Raw genomic sequence first — 17,577 nt, forward strand, 5'->3', positions numbered from 1 at the left:
TCAAGGTATGCCGCAGTTCGACCAAGTCGAAAGCTATGCTTTTTAAGTCGTTCGTGTCTTTTTGCAATGCTATAGTACGGCGTCACAGTTGTATAGTTGCACGGTGCTTGCATCCACGCCTGAGTTGTAATATATCCTATGACTGGCATGCAGCCTGCCAAAGAGTACAGCAATGATTTGGTGCCCCATACTATACAGGCATACTGCATGCAAATCGCTGCTGTAAAGGGGTACAGCTGGTGTCGCGCTTGAGTAAACGCAGTAATTATATTTACTCGTACACTTTTACTGAACTCGTAGTTTTTCCTGCCGATTGTAATCATATACACTTGACGGCGGAGCTTGACGTTTTTTCTTGCGGATGAAAATCTGTGCAATGGGAAAACAACGCACCAGCACGATTACTGCATCGTGTTGGGATCGTCACTGACAGTGTTCAGTAACATCTTACTGGTGCACTGGTTGTTTATGCATCTGAAGACAACGAAGTGGTACCCAGATGACTTCTTACAAGCTGGTGCAGCATGAACAGGCGCAGCATGAACAGCCACTGCTTGTGCTTGTCATGCTAGCAAGGCATGCCTTGGCAGTTCAAAACCAATTCTGGCGTCTCTGGGAGCGAGGGTATACCGCCGAAGGCGCCTCGGTGTGAGATAGGCATGCTCTCGTCTATAGCGCTCATAGAACGAAGATGTAGGATATTCGGGGCTTCAGTCCCAGTTCATTAACATTCTTTTCCACACAATTGCATTTGAGTATAAACACATCAATATCCATATATATTTATAGCTGTAAATAAAAAAACTACCTACAACGACCAGATATAAGTACGCAAGGACAAGTGTTTCGATGCAGAATGTGAGTGAACAGTGGGAAAAAAAAAACAGTTATACCTGAATGAAATAAACACTAAATAATAAATAAATCATTAAAATGACCATTAGCAGACAATAAATTGAAATTCATGCACAAATGAAGGATAAGTATTGAACACATTAAGAACTTCCTGCGACAAACGAAACAGATATACTTATATTAACATTATAAATAAGAACAATAAGTAAAAGCCAACCAATAGCTGAATGCAAACTTCCATTTCTCAGTGCCCTAATTTGAAACGAGACTTCGCAAAAACAAAGTTAAAATTCCAACAGGACACCCCCCCCCCCCACTCCCACCCATGTGACGGCGCATGTCCCACTCCATTTCCATGTACGACCTAAGCTTCACATAGTGGTCTTCAAAGAACTTTGTCGCTGCTCTTTTCTGCGTAGGCAGAAGAGTACAATAAAGCGGGTGCATTTCCCAAATTAACAATTGGCAAAAACAATTAACTCAGTTGAAAAAAAAAAAAAAGGTGTGACCTGTTGCCTGTGTTCATTTTTTCTGTTTATTGCTTTATCCGTCCGGTAGTTCCTGTTATCGCCAGCCATTCCAGCCTTTGCCAGCTCAAACACCCACCTTGGAGGAGGGTGGGGGTTCATCACAGCAGCTTCCCTCTCTAGTGATCTAATGTATGGGGCTGATTTGCCCCCCCCCCCCCCCTCGTAATGAGGACAGCTGTCCCGCCCTCTTTTCCACTTGCACACACCTAAGCAAATGACGCGCTGATTTTCAGGGAACTTTATTGCAGCTGCTTTCTGCATGTATAGAGAGCACAATAAAGCAGGTATGTTTACCAAATTAAAGACAATTGGGACAACTCTAAAAAAAAGTGCGTACTCTCTTGCATACTTTATTTTTCGTTGGTGCTTTTTATTGGCTTGGCAATTAGTTACTTGTTGGCCATTCCAGCCTTTGTCAGCTGAAACATCGACCTTCATTAGAAAGCACTGGTCAAACTGCATTGTGAAGCAGATGCCGTCCTAAGACAACTAAAATAGTGTGCACGCGGCGAAAATACGTGGAGCTCCTATTTTGTGCATCTGTAGAAGGCTATATGAAGAATGAAATTTTTATATTTCATTCTATCTCTGCCACAAAGATAATTAGCGGTAATATCTATGGTTAAAATAAGTCTTTCGGGAGCAGTTTTCTGGCAGGTATGCGGTTTCACTGCCGCCAGCTGCCCCCCTTCGTCAACCTCCCCCGTCACTCGCCAGCGCGCCAGCAACAAACAGCGCCGCTTCGTGGTGCATAGAATTTGATTTCTCTGCCGCCAATTGGAAAAGTGCCCATTCACGACACTGGGAAAACCTTACCCACTTTAGTATAAGGCATAAGACTCAATTTGACTTGGATCAGTGTTTGTTAGGGTATCGCTATATAGCCAATTGTGTACGTACATGTTTATTTTTGAGAGTGAATTCTGAGTTTCAGACTACTGTTTGCCACTTTGTTTGGCGTGATAAAGTGTTTGTCTTACCACGCTCACGTCTTGCGTCTCTCTCAATTCCATCTTTCGCAAGCTATTTTGGAATTTTGCCAGAGAAATGAACAGTGCAGGGCCTATGCACCCTTGAACTCCATCGGCAGTACTGTGCTGACACGGCTGCATTGCAGGCTACAAATGTGGCTCGCGAGGCAGAACGTTTCAACACAAGAAGAATAAATGATATTGGTGATAAGTATCTGGCTGGTGCCTATTGAACGGTTTTGCCAATTTTTAGCGATTAGTATCTCATTGTACTTTCGAAATAATGCAGATTTCCAACTTTGAATGTGAATATCTCGAAACATGCTTTTTTTGTACTTATGTTCCTTTTTCTCGGCAACCTCAGTATCTAGAATCGTACGTTTCGGCTAGTATTTGTATAGCGCAATAGGGAATATTCTGAAACAGAATTATTGCTGTGTGAGGAGTCTTTTTTGCAACATTATGTCTAGTGGCTATTATCTAGTTGTGATCAGAAACTCGAAGTAAAACATTCACACAGAATTAGCATTACAATTTTCAGTGCTAAATCTGCTTCAGTAAGAAAAGGAATGGCTCATGATCACAATGATAGTAAAATAATTACTGCAGCTTTTATGGTTATGTAGAAAAAGGCAGTTAAACTTCGCCTAAAATACATGGCAGGTGGGCTTACCCTGTTTCTTTAACAATGCTACATTGAGCAGCACATAACACGGTTAGGAAGAAGCCAAGTGAAACCAACTCGTTCAGTCTATTTGAAATTTTGTGCTTTGGCTGTTTTAATAATAAATAAAAACAAAGAAGGTTGGTTTTTGTTATCTTGATAATTAACTTTCTTCAAATCAATCACAAATGGCACGTTTTGCTGCCCGTTCTACTCGAACAAGTTGAGCATCAGTTGTGTTTCCTGTATATTTTTGCATTACGAGCCCTGCAATACACCACGTGATTTTAGTCTAGCAATGTCATCTGGAGCTTGTCGATGAGGGGCTACCCTGGTTGTTATGCCAGGAGCACCTTTTGCTGCCACCATTACAGTAACGACCATGAGCATTTTTTTCCTATTTAACTGTTCTTTCTTTAATGTTCTACTTACAAGTCAGCTTTTCAATATGACAAGGGTAGTGCATAATTATGGTCAACACTCCACTTTTTTTGCAAGGGTGTGACTTTTACAAGTGCTCGTCAGCCTTCTGAAATGATGCACACAGCACATATCACGTGATTTCATTTCATGAGACAAGCCTGGCATCATGTCTATCTAATATTAATTACCCGTTTCACACAGTGTTTCATTCAGCATGATGCTTTCTGTAATGTGTTGAAGATAATAAAGGGCAGTGATGCTTTGAAAACATGACACCGTAGTTACACAATGCGCATTTATTTACAGAAAGGGTATGCCATCTTTGCATTGGCCTTGAGCATGAATAAAATAATTTTTTACGAAGTTTGGACTTAAAAAAAGGACTGCATACTTATTCTTTGACGTTACGTTAGCATTTACAAATGAGCAAAATGTGCTTGAAGTGCCACACTATCTGTTTCAGCGTCTGTTGTCCCACTACAAAAGAATAGTGTGGTGGATGTGCAAGAGAAGGTCACTGAGTGTAGTAAGTGTGCGTTGCCCAGACAGGAAGTGAGAAGGCAGTGCCCAGGCATGGGGCAGATGGCAATGACAATTGTCGGTGTTTGCAGGATGACAGCAGCAACAAAAATGATACAGGTGTACAGTGCCTGACTGTTGACCTGGATTACACGGGCATGATCGAAGAACAAAAAACAGTGCCGAAAATGTTTCTTCCCAGTCAGTAGGCTACACTGTGTTGCTGCTTTACATTTCCGGGCCAACTTTCTGGAAACACCATGGCAGCTGATCAGATAAGATATCACAATACTATGTTTGTGGACATGCGTCGCCTTACTGCTGACAGCAGTGATTGCGAAAGCACATGAGAGTAAAATGTAGAAACATAGCTTGACTTCATCTTAGGCGCATGTTCATGAACCACGGATGGTGAAGCTCTCGCAATGTAGCTCAAATATTTTAACACCACGGTCTCTGCTGTAGGTGGTGCAGATGCCTGCGCATCCTTCTTAAGTACTGCAGTTATTGCTGCCTTGTCATGCGAAACAAGCTAACACTGTTGTGGTTAGCTTGCCCACGCAAGCACACTGAGTGTGCTGACCTTCCTCATCTAAATTGAATGGGTCATCATCAAGTGAGCCGCCGTGCTCGCTGTTCTCTTCGTCAATTTTATCGCTGAAACCGTCAACACCTGCATCACCTCCTTCAATACAAAGGTTGTGCAACACTGCACATGCAGCAACAATGATGGAAGAACTTTCCGGTGAGTAGTGGAGAATACGGTGCCGCTGAAGGCAGCGAAAGCAGCTCTTCATTAGCCCAATACAATGCTCTACTATGGAACGCACTGAAGCATGTGCAGAGTTGCACTTGCCTTCTGCACTATCCCGTTGAGGACGACCTTTCACCGGGAACATAAGCCAAGGCTCGAGGGGGTACCTACAGAACCATCGTCACCTGCAGAAGTATGAATTTCGCTATAAACGATGCTAAAATGACCAAGATCTCTGAAGGCTCATTGACCCTAGGATACAAATAATTGAATCTGTGGTGCCTGATAAGCCTGACATCGGCCCCGTATTATGCAAGACATGAGTCCTACGATGTGGATGTCCTGAGAAAGTGCATCCCTTGACAATACTGCAGCAGTTAAGCCTAAGCTGGGAGATTGTACAGCAGTAGCATGCGGCATCGTGTCACTTGTCAGTGTTCTGATGTTTTATCAATACTGCTAGGAAATCTTTTCATATACAAAAAACTGGCATGCCACATAAAATGAAGAGAATGAATTCACTTCTCACCGAGAAGGTACTCGCCGGTCGAGTTTGCGGACTCATGACGATGCTTTCATGGTCCAATCCCGGTAGCTCCGAGTCCATAGTGAGGATCCGCATGTTCGCGTCGCAAATCTTAGAAAACCAAGAGCACCAACCAAAAGTCTCTCTTAAAAAAACTTTTTTTTTTTCCGAATCTCACGGCAAAAAAAAAAAAACATGCGCAACAGAAAATGGGACCGCCACTGACAAAACACATCGTTGAGAGCAAAATAATCTTCACTGCACCGGAAGGCTGCCTGCTTCTCACTCCTAGCTGGGACGACGCTGCCGTCAGCGCATCCAATCACGCTGGGTGAATGTTCAAACAGAAGCAATCACTCTTTCAAGCCGCCTTTTCCTCTGGCATCTTCGGGAAGTGAACCCGTTTGTTGTGAGTCCTGGCGTTGCTGACCGCAGGCTGTGTTACCGCTACAATCTCTTTGCCTCACACCGACGAAAGATCCTGCGGCGAAGAAACGCGGGGGGCACGATAGCTGCTGCTCCACTGAGAGGGCAGTTGGCCGCGAGTTCGTCGCTGTTTCTTCAGTCAAGCGAAACGACATCGAAACAGTTCACCTGGCATATCAAACGTGTCCTAAACTGCCTTCCTAGGTGCAGGCGCTTGCTGCAAGTCGCCTCTAAAACGCCTCAGCGAAGGTAGCTGGCACAGCTGGCGCCGCCATTTTTCCTGTTTCATTTGCGATGGGCCCACTCGCTGGCTTTCCCGTGCTTCCGTTTATTTTAGTGTAATGAGCGCATACTTGTCATTTTGACCTCAACAAATTTTGGGCTTCCTATATGTGCCTTGATTGACAGGTTGACCGACCAATCACGGAGCGCTAACGGCGGCCAAAATGAAATACGGAACACGGAATAGCCGTTCGTTATACCGCCGCCGAGGCAGAATTCTTCAACTCTTTCAAAATGTCATGCATATACAGTAGAACCTCGTTGATACGTTCCGGCTTAATACCGTATATACTCGTGTAAGGGCCGCCCTCGTGTAAGGGCCGCACCCCAACTTTGAAAGCGGATATTTCGAAAAAAAAAAAAACAAAAGTTCAAAATGTCCCGCCAGAAAAGTGTAGTTAGTTCATTTACAGCCAGATGGCGCTGCACGCTTTTCCGCTTTTATTCTACTTCCGCCGACGCGCCGACCACGCTGTTGACAGCGCGCCGCCATATTTGCCTTGTGCGGCCTCTTTGTTGGCATCGTTCCTAGCATCGTGTCGATACGTTGGCAGCGCGACTTCAGATCGGTGTCGTCGGTGTCACTTTGTTGGTTGTAGTGAACCCTGCAGAAGCCAGCGCACGTGACGGACGATGGGCCGGCATCTGAGATCATTCACTGCAGCATTTAAGCTGCAAGTGATTGACTATGCCGAGGAGCACGGGAAGCGGGAAGCTGGACGAAAGTACGACGTCGATGAGAAGCGCGTGCGTTACTGGATGAATCAGAAAGATGCCCTCGCCGCTACTAACAGGAGCCGAAAGGCGTTTCGCGGGAAAAAGTGCAAGTACCCGCAACTCGAAAGCGAGCTCGTCAACTACGTCGTCGACACACGAAGGGACGGCTACGCCGTATCGACTGACATGATACGCGTCAAAGCCCTCAGCATCGCTCGCCACATGGAAATACCCCCGGCACAATTCAAGGCAAGTCGGGGCTGGGCTACGCGGTTTATGAACCGTAACCAGCTTTCTATTCGGCGCCGAACGACGATTTGCCAAAAACTGCCGCGCGAGTACGAAGACCACGTCATTAAGTTTCATCGCTTCGTGAATGCTCTCAGGAGGGAGCATGAATACGACCTGTCCCAAATTGGGAATGCGGACCAGACACCTGTGTGGTTCGATGCACCGGAAAGCACCACAGTGGATTTAAAAGGTGCGAAAAGTGTGTCTGTGCGCACGACTGGTGCAGAACGCCAAAGGTGCACTGTGATGTTGTGCATCACGGCAGACGGCAGGAGGCTTCCGCCGTACGTCGTATTTAAAAGGAAGACTCTCCCAAAAGAGAAGTTCCCTCAGGGAATCGTCGTACGTGCGCAAGAGAAGGGCTGGATGTCCGAGGAACTGGTCGTTGACTGGATTAAGACCGTCTGGGCAAACAGACCTGGAGGGCTGTTACAACGGAAAGCCCTCCTTGTTTTGGACAGCTTTAGGGGCCACTTGACCGACCGCGTCAAGAACCGAGTTGCCGCAACTCGTACGGACTTGGCCGTCATTCCCGGTGGCCTGACGAGTGTGCTGCAGCCGCTCGACGTATGCGTCAACAGACCATTCAAAGTGGAATTTCGCCGATGTTACTCTGAATGGATGGCTGGAGGCGTCCACGAGAAGACCCCTACAGGACGGCTGAAGCGGGCGTCGCTCCAACAGGTGTGTGAATGGATTTTGAATGCGTGGCGTGCCATGTCAGTAGAAGTAGTTGCTAAAAGCTTCAAGGTAACGGGAATTTCGAACTCCATGAACGGCACCGAAGATGACCGTCTCTGTGAAGACGCGGACGCCGAGGCGAGCTCCTCCGAGAACGAGGACAGCGAAATGGAATCCGAATAAAAACATTTCTGGCATGTCATTTGTGACTCTTGCACTCTGCTACTGTTGCATAAACAGTACAGACCTTTGGCCTGTACTGCCTGTACTAAATCGGCCTGATTCGTGTAAGGGCCGCACCTAGCAAAATTTTCGAAAAAAAAGTGCGGCCCTTACACGAGTATATACGGTACAATATCCCGGCTCCTACACTCAAAATCGCGGAAACTAAAAAATCCCCCATAAAACTATGAGTTTATTTGTTGCGCTTAATGTTTTCCCGGAAAATACGATTGCAATGTTCATCATTGCAAGCATATCGATCGATTGCAATCGCATTACAATCAAGCAATGTTCGACATTGCAGGAAACTCCAGTCATATGATACGTTTCGGCGAGCAAAAATTCTCATCCAGGAGTAAAAAAAAAAAAAAAAACGCTCTCGTGTGCTTCTGAAGCATCAAGGAGCAGACTGCCGCCACACGGCGACGGTAGTTTTTTTGCTGCGTTCAATTGTAACCCCTCCCCCACACAGAGACCCATCTTAGCCATCGAAGTCTTCAAATGGATTTCAAAAAATGCATTATTTTGTGTAGCATAGTGGTTTTCCGATTTAGCGTAGTCTGTAAGGCTGCCGTAATCATCGGTACGCAGTTGCTGCCGGCACTCGGCCTCCCAGGTTTGTTTTCATGCCCGTATTGCACCATTGGCCCGGCGAACTATGATGCCAACCTACGACACAGTTTTATCTTAAGATTGACCCTTGAAAGTTCTCTAGATTACAAGAAAAATTTCTAGATTATCTTTTTAGTGACATTCATGTTAATGAACTTTCAACTAACTATTAAGATAATACGCTCTGTGGCAAGTTCTTCTGATACTTGTCAAAGTAAAAAAGCACCACATTAACCACCCTTTAAAGTTTTTTTTTTCTCTGCATGTTCTGTGGAGTTACATATAAAACGCCGCAGATGGCACCAGTTGCCATAGAGACAGATCTGTCTGTTGAGGACAGGTGTGATCTTTCGGGTCAATTGCAAGAATGCCTTTCTTGTAGTTGCAGCTTGGAAGGTGGTGATGCGGTCTATTTTTAATTTTCCGTTATTTGCAATCACTGTCGCATTATATTGCGTGGCATATCTTTAACTGGCTGATAGCTACACCTTTCTTCTGTTCTTTCGATCAGGTGCCCATTTACTGCTCTAAGTGGATTGAGCTTTTGCTGCTACAGTGAAATGTTATTTCGATACAACGAATCTCAAGGGACCACCGAAAATCGTTCATTACTTTGAAAAGTCATTGTGAAAGGATTAAAAATTTGGGCAAAAATCTTAACGGCAAACATGCGAGTCGCTTAGCTGTGCTGTGTGTACATTTGCGACCATGTTATGCTAGAATAAGTGCGAAAAAGCAAGAAACACGAAACCAGTGCACGTTTATTTGAGGAAGAGTGCGATCTATCCTGATAGGGGCAGCTCGACTGCTTAAGGACGGACTATTAAGCATGTGCATACATCTTGCACTCTTCGAAACATGAGCGTTTAATACGAATTCCTCACATTGGTTCGTGCACAGTGCTTCTGCATGATCTTTGCTCTCTTCACCGTTGTCTTATCGCGATTAATGGTATGAATCGTCAGCTAAGCTTACGTGCACGCTTCCCTGTGCGCAGTGTTCGAGCGTTAGTAAAGCATGCGTGGGTAATCATCGGTGACATCGGTGATCTAATAGGTCATAGCATTCCTTTCGATTGATTCATTGGTATGTGGGGTTTACTGTCTCAAAACCATCATATGATTATGAGACGCCATAGTGGAGGGCTTTGGAAATTTTGATCATCAGGTGTTCTTTAATGTGCTTCCAAATCTGAGCTCATGGGCCTCCAGCATTTTCGCCTCCACCAAAAATGCAGTCGCCCCAGACGGGATTCGATTCCGCGACCCGCGGATCAGCAGCCAAGTACCTTACCCACTAGACCACCGCTGTGGTGCAGCATTTCTTTCACGTTGTCTCTGGAGCTTGTCTTGTAATTTTCAACCACCAAAAAAATGCTAGAAACCAGCGCGCAGGTCAAGTCGTCTGGCCAAAACAAAAGGCAACGGCGCAAAACCCGACGCGGAAAACCAGTTCCATACGATGATGATGATGGCAATAGATCTATTGCACATTTGTATTGGGCGGCAGATGGAGAAATATCAATTGAACTAAAATATACTCTAGTGGCCCAGCCTGCTGGTCGCGGCTGCTGTTTTGGCGGCTCAAAACGACATGAACGGCTGCTAAAATTTCTCACGGCGCCACTGCGGCCTTTTCATGTGCGTGAGCGCGCGCCGGCAGCATATTTTCTAGGTAGGTCGGGCAGCGCAGGAGACACTCAGTGCGTGTGGGTGAGTATACGCATGAGTTTGACGCATTGATTCAACGCCACCTAAAGAAACTTTGTCAAGGCCTGGAAGCTCTACTGCATACGTCAACGCGGCACCGACGCTGTTTGCGTTGTGTGCTATAATGGCACACAACGCAACTGACGCCAGCATTCGACGGTGGATTCGCATTGTCGTTTCAGTACCTGCAGCTTTACTGCGCTTCAACGCTGAACTTCACAAGCTAGTGGGCATCGCACGCTGAGTTTGCTGTTGTAAGCAGTGCGACAAAGAACTAATGTTGCCTCATTCTCTGCGTTCTCTTCGGAGTTATGATGCGTGCTTCTTGTGTTTGTGCTCATGTTCTTCTGTGAGTGACCAGATTTCGAGCAGCTGCATACCAAGGAAGGGTTGTGCCCACATTTCTGTGGAAAGCTCGAGTTTGGGTCGTTAGTGTACATATTTGGATTTCCATATGACCAAGGCATGCGGCAGGCATGGGTACGGGCTATCCCAAAGGATTGTGCCAGCCCGACAAAACAAGCATAAGTAAATACGCTGCTTTTGTTCCTTTTGTGTGTTGTGTTACATTTAGTATCTTGTTATTCCGTGTTACATTTAGTATCTTGTTATTTCGTGTTACAAACATCCCATGCGCCCCTTTCAAAGTACGCGTTAAGGCCAATACCATAAACGGGAAGCTTAATGCTGTCGCTTGATTATCATTCGCTAATGTTCGAAATAGTTTTTAGCCCTAGTGATATAGACGAGAAGACCAGCAATGCCCAGAAGGAGATTTTAGCCCACACGAGACCCACTTTTCATTCTCGCGGTCCATGCGCGCATTTTTCGACCAGTGTTCTTGGACGACGCGTACCGCACTCTTGTGGGCCGAGGGCCGTGTAAGAGAGTGAAGCCTGTGGTGTACACGTATCCCGAAGGAGTACGGCCACCAGCGTGGGTCCGGTCTTAGCGAGCCGCAGGGCACGCGTTAACCGTCGCCGTGGCGGGAAACACGATACTGCTCAAGTCGCAACACTTTATTGTGGCAACACCAAACGCAGTACAGCCCGTTGCAAAAAAGGCGCGGCTGGAAAGCAAATAGGCTTATCCACGCCACGGGCACAAAGTACTACACAGGGTGCCACGAGCACGTCTCCGCGGTAAAGGTGATCCACGGAGACACCGGGACAAAGGGGCCGGTTGCTCGAGCGAGGGCAAAGGCGCTCGCGTTGGCTTCGGAGGGAGACGGGTCGGCGTAGCTAGGCCACGCACTAGGACACCGTACTGCCCTTCGGCCGTGAGTACGCAGCGGGGCAACAACAGGTGAGCGTTCGCATCGGGCGCGAGGCGCCGTCAGCGAAGTCCGACGAGCCCCGAGCGACGGGACTCGACGGACGGAAAAGAATGCGTGGCTCACCGTTTGAAGTCCCGGACTGTACTCGCCGCTCACGACGCAGCGCGCGAAAACCTCACGGGGGTCCCCGCGCGCGGCGCCACAGTCAACATCCGCTACCGGGTGAGGGAGTTAAACGTCACAACGCCCTTCCCAGCGCGGCTGAGAGCAAAGGAGGGCAGACATGTCGGGACATGAGAATTGCAGAAAAGGCGGGAAAGCCCGCGCAAAGGCAGCGGGCCAGCCTCAATTCCCACATCCCCCTCTCCTAAATTTGCCCTTTACCGGTCTGCAAAAGGCATCCGGACGTCACCCATGCAGCTAAAATGACACTGCTATGAGCGACAGGCTAACCTCAGTCCAGCCCTGCAACTGCTGCTAAAAAAATGATTACAAAGGAGAAACAAAACTAACTAACAAAATAAACACATGACACTACACAAATAACTGCGGAAGGGAGCACAGAACAGTGGGACTAGTGTTCGTGGTGCTGAAGGGGGATAGCGTCCACTGCGCGGAGGGACGGAAGGGCGTGACAGTGTCCGCTGGGTGCGATGCCCGAGTCAGAGGTATGGGAGGTGGCTCACTGATGGCTTGTTGCTGCTCTTGATAAGCCGCGAGTCCGACGAAAGCCGCTTCGGTTGTTCGGAGGCCCCGCATTCCTGGCTCGATGAGGGAACTGGACGTTGCGGGAAGCCAGGCCTCTCCGGTGGGCAGGGAGGCCGAACCAAAATTGGCTGCGAGGCGCCCTGGCGTTGGCCGGCAGCATACAGCTGCTTTCAGCTGGCCTCGCGCAGGAGCCATGGTGGAAAAGGCAGCACGGCTTCTTCGGCGACAGCGGAGAGCAGAGCACAGCCAGATGGTCTGACATCAGTGGGTCAATGCCCCCCCAGCACCTCCAGTGTCCGCGTCGATGGAGGGGCAGCCATGACGCACTCTTCGCGGGCTCGCACTGAAGCGTCACGCACTTACACACGCACGCACACACACCGCCGACGGCTGCGCGAGCGTAGGCGCAAAGCGTCCTTCGTCTCTCCCTCCCGGCAAGCACCGACACTCAAGGTCACACACAGCTCCCTTCGCGGTAGACGGAACGAACACGGGAAAAAAAAAGACAGGGCAAAAATGACACTCAACATATGGCAAAAAAACACAAATAACACTTAATATTAGACAAAAGAAATATAAAATACACATGAACCCTTCAAAAAAAAAAAAGAAACACTGGCAGCAGACAGGGCGGGGTCAACTTCTTTACGAGAAAAGGCCGTAAAGAAGCTAACCTATACTGAGGCTAGACAGTAAACTGAGGGCCTTCGGTTGCGGAGAAGTCCGCCGTCCGGCGCGAAATCATAAAGGTGACCGCTTCCTCAGATTATACCGGTGCGGGGTCCGAATGCGGTCCGCCGCTCCGGGTGTGCCCGTTGCTTGCGCGAAGTGCCGCAGGGCGCTGGCGCGAGCTCGTCAGACCGTGACAAAGGGCTTCAGGTCTGCGATGTGGGCACGGCTGAGTTTTCCCAAAGGGGATCTTTCAGCTAGTATGCGCCACGGACGCTCACTGACAATCGGTTCAAAAGACCGGGCGGCTTTCCAACCATTGGCTCAACCGTTTGTCAGACGTGGCAGGCACGGAATAGCGATAAAAGCCACGCTTCGTGCCGGGCCAGGTCACAACATTGCTCAGTTTGCAAAAACTTTCGAGCCACTCAGGTGACCGGCCATGGATTCGTCGTGAGAGGCTCGCAACAGTGCGGCTCTCAGACTTTTGGGCATAACCACCTTAAACGGGTCTAAGGACTCGTCGTCAGTGGCTATATACTTCAGCAGGAGCCCGTCATGGTCCAGCAAAATGAATCCGCCGGGGACTCAGCGACACACGCTGTTTCAGCCCCCTAATCGCGCCCGCCGCAGAACAAGCAGCGTAACGGCGCGCCTCTCAAGACGGTTTAACGGCGCCCGCCGCAAAGCAAGCAGCGTATACGGCGCTCCGTCCCTCCGAGACTCGTAACGGATCACTCTGCTGAGCCTTCAGTAGCTCTTCGCTGCCGAAAGCAATTCCCATTTTCCCAAATGGGGGAGTCTGGTATCGCGCCCACTCAGGACCGCAGCAACCGCCGCGTGCACGGCGTCACGGGTTCGCTCTCGGCATGGTGGCCTTCGGAAAGTTCCCCCGCTCGGCCGCTACGCAGTGCGCCGCTTACCTGGATAGCAGCCAAGGTCGTCCTCATGGGGACTCCCCCTTCTCGCCGAATGGCGGCGAAGCTGCTGTTTCGCCCCCGACGCTTGCATGTGCTAAGGCACCGCGAGCGGCCGTCGCACCGAAATCCAGGTTCTCGGCAGACAACAGGGGGCACGAGGTAGCGCGTCAGCTACCACGTAGGAGTGTATTCACCACAAAAAGGGGGTGACGACACGGGCGAACGCCGAAGGGCGCCCGTCGATAGAGACGGTTGCCTCTTTGTGCAAAGCGACGCGCCATCTCCAAAGGGAGCGGCTAGGCGCCTCGTGTCGTCACCGCAATAGGGGGTGCCGACACGGACGGGTGCAGAAGGGTTCCCGTCAACAGAGGCAATGGCCTCCGTGTGCAACGCGGCATCCGCTAAAAGGGACAGCGGACAAAAGTCCCGCGAAGCAGCCATGTTGCGACGAGCCCGAATCGCGCAGGCGAACTGACTCGCTAAGAGCAATCAAAAGCTAGAGCTTTTGATACCGCGTTGGGCGCCAGTGTGGTGTACACGTATCCCGAAGGAGTACGGCCACCAGCGTGGGTCCGGTCTTAGCGAGCCGCAGGGCACGCGTTAACCGTCGCCGTGGCGGGAAACACAATACTGCTCAAGTCGCAACACTTTATTGTGGCAACACCAAACGCAGTACAGCCCGTTGCAAAAAAGGCGCGGCTGGAAAGCAAATAGGCTTATCCACGCCACGGGCACAAAGTACTACACAGGGTGCCACGAGCACGTCTCCGCGGTAAAGGTGATCCACGGAGACACCGGGACAAAGGGCCCGGTTGCTCGAGCGAGGGCAAAGGCGCTCGCGTTGGCTTCGGAGGGAGACGGGTCGGCGTAGCTAGGCCACGCACTAGGACACCGTACTGCCCTTCGGCCGTGAGTACGCAGCGGGGCAACAACAGGTGAGCGTTCGCATCGGGCGCGAGGCGCCGTCAGCGAAGTCCGACGAGCCCCGAGCGACGGGACTCGACGGACGGAAAAGAATGCGTGGCTCACCGTTTGAAGTCCCGGACTGTACTCGCCGCTCACGACGCAGCGCGCGAAAACCTCACGGGGGTCCCCGCGCGCGGCGCCACAGTCAACATCCGCTACCGGGTGAGGGAGTTAAACGTCACTTCGCCCTTCCCAGCGCGGCTGAGAGCAAAGGAGGGCAGACATGTCGGGACATGAGAATTGCAGAAAAGGCGGGAAAGCCCGCGCAAAGGCAGCGGGCCAGCCTCAGTTCCCACAAGCCGATGAGCGTCTCTTGCAGGCCGAATGATTGCATTGCAAGTTCTAACTAGCTACTCTGTGCGCGAGTGTCAGTGCACTCTGCTACGTTCTCTCGCAAGTACTGTGGTGGTGTCTGTACTTTGTGAGATATTCTGCACATGTAGCTCGTGACATGTTGAAGCAGAGAGCGGACTCTCACTGCTTTGCTCCAAGGAGGGGGGGGGGAGGGGGGTGAAGTGGCTACGCGGTTGCTCCGAAGGCGTCATTTGCATCTCTCATGCCAATGCTCTTGCCAGGTAGTCCACGCACTAACTTTGTAATATCATGTTTGGATAAACCAGAAAGCAAATGAGTGTTCGATGTAATTACAGCTGCAACTCTTCAGGAGTCCGCGTCGGCCAGACACCGCAGCTAAAGCTCACAGGAAAAGTAGCAGTGGCGCCACCTGGCGCCATCCGCATGAAAGCTGATGCCAAAGCCCGGCCAGTCGCGCTACTAGAGTACGTTCTAGTTCTGTATAAGAAATACTATAGTGCCTAGAATATACTGGCCTGTGTGCTAAGTGGAGGGGTTCACAATGGAAGGAAATAGCAGGGCTGGTGATGCCTTCCAACTTTGTCCGACAGGCGGCGCTGCTTGTCGCTAAGGTGCAGCCGGCGCGTATGCATGTGGCGGGTGTTAAGCTTCTGCGGCATTGTCAGTACTCCGTGCCTCGTGTTGTCAGAAGCTGTATTAGTGATGTGTGCGCAGTTTTTAGCGTGTTAGCGCTATTCTTTATGCCACTGAGAACTGCGAAGACATGATGCAACGGGAAAGGCATCGGGGCAGGCACAAAACGTTCTTTGTGCCGATGTGCCAAAGTGGCTATGGCACAAACCCAGAGAGAGAAAGAGAAAAGTAACTTTATTAAAGTGTCCCTGCTGGGGTCAAAGGTGGCGGGAGGCAGGGAAACGGGCCCTTCTATAATCCGATTTCTCAGGTGGCGGCCAGGCCTTAAATACTGGCGGCATCCTCGGCCAGCCGGACAGCCCAGAGCTGGTCCTCTGGGCAGATGAAAACGGATTTCGACTTAACCCACAAAAAAGCACGTGTGTCTTGTTCTCCCAAAAGAGAGGCATGCACTCAGAACCCGAGATTGAACTGAACGGTCAACGTCTGTCTTTTAATGCGGAGCATAAATTCTTAGGATTAATCTTGGACAACAAGTTGACCTTCGTACCGCACATCAAGTATTTAAGAACAAAATGTTTAAAAGCCTTGAATGTTTTAAAAGTGTTGTCACGTACTACGTGGGGTAGTGACAGGCAATGTCTCATGAATCTGTATAGAAGCTTCATTCGCACCCGTTTAGATTATGGGGCCATTGTTTATCAGTCTGAGACTCAAAGTGCTTTGAAGATGCTGGACCCTGTGCACCATTTGGGAATCTGCCTTTCTACGGGTGCTTTTTGCACCTGCCCCATAGAAAACCTTTGCGTTGAGTCAAATGAGTGGTCGCTCCATCTGCAGAGAACTTACATGTCCTTTGTTTATTTTCTTAAGGTGAAAGCAGACAAGAAGCACCCATCATACTCTACTATTAATGATTTGTCGAGCTCCATTCTGTTTCAAAACAGGCCTTCAATGAGGCAGCCCTTCTCAGTACGCCTGAAGGGTCTAGCTGAGGAAACTGGAGTGTCACTTGAACACAGTTTAATGGCTCCTGTAGCATACCCGCCACTGTGGCAGTGTCAGACTATAGACTGCGATGTGTCTTTTCTAGAAGTTACAAAACATGCGCCTATTGCCTATATCCGAACATACTTCCTGGAACTTCAACACAAATACACACGTCCTGAGTTCTTTACAGATGCCTCCAAGTCTAACTCCTCTGTGTCCTACGCTGCTGTCGGCCCATCCTTTTCTGATGCTGGCCCTCTACATCCAGGCACAAGTATCTTCACAGCGGAAGCTTATGCAATACTTTTGGCGGCTAAACACATCAAGCAATTACAAATACAAAAGGCAGTAATTTATACGGACTCCCTCAGTGTGGTAACAGCTTTGCACACTCGTAAAAACAAAAAAACCCTGTCCTTGTCTCACTTTACTCCATTTTGTGCACACTGTACGCACTCAAACAACATGTGCTGGGTGTCAGGGCACCGTGAGATCCAAGGCAACGTAAGGGCGGATCAGCTCGCTGCATCCGTCCACAAAAGCAATGCCCCTACACCCATATCAATCCAGGCCCTTGATCTTGAGCCGTCTCTCAAACGAAACCTCAGCGACTACTGGCAGAGCAAGTGGGATACACACACACAAAACAAACTACACATTATTAAGCCACATCTTGGTCATTGGCTGCCAATATCAAAGTCGCGTCATACAGAGGTAATACTAACGAGACTCAGGATAGGACACACATACAAGACACACACATATCTTTTGTCCGGTGGCGATCCACCATTGTGTGACGGATGTGTTGAAGCATTAACAGTCCTTCACATGTTAATCCAGTGCAAACACTTGGAAACTTTAAGAAAACAACATTTTCCATTACCCTACCGACAACATATACCTTTACACCCTGCAATG

The 17,577-nt window shown here is 49.2% G+C and overlaps 1 protein-coding gene across 2 annotated transcripts in view; it reads left to right on the top strand.

The window, feature by feature from the left end:
• Hip14 (palmitoyltransferase Hip14) overlaps nucleotides 1-17,577 on the top strand; it is a 297,274-nt gene that overhangs the window by 159,812 nt on the left and 119,885 nt on the right. The gene's annotated exons all lie outside the window — the stretch shown is intronic.

This window comes from Rhipicephalus microplus, chromosome 2 (genome assembly GCF_043290135.1).
Source record: "Rhipicephalus microplus isolate Deutch F79 chromosome 2, USDA_Rmic, whole genome shotgun sequence".
In the NCBI taxonomy this organism is placed as follows: domain Eukaryota; kingdom Metazoa; phylum Arthropoda; class Arachnida; order Ixodida; family Ixodidae; genus Rhipicephalus; species Rhipicephalus microplus.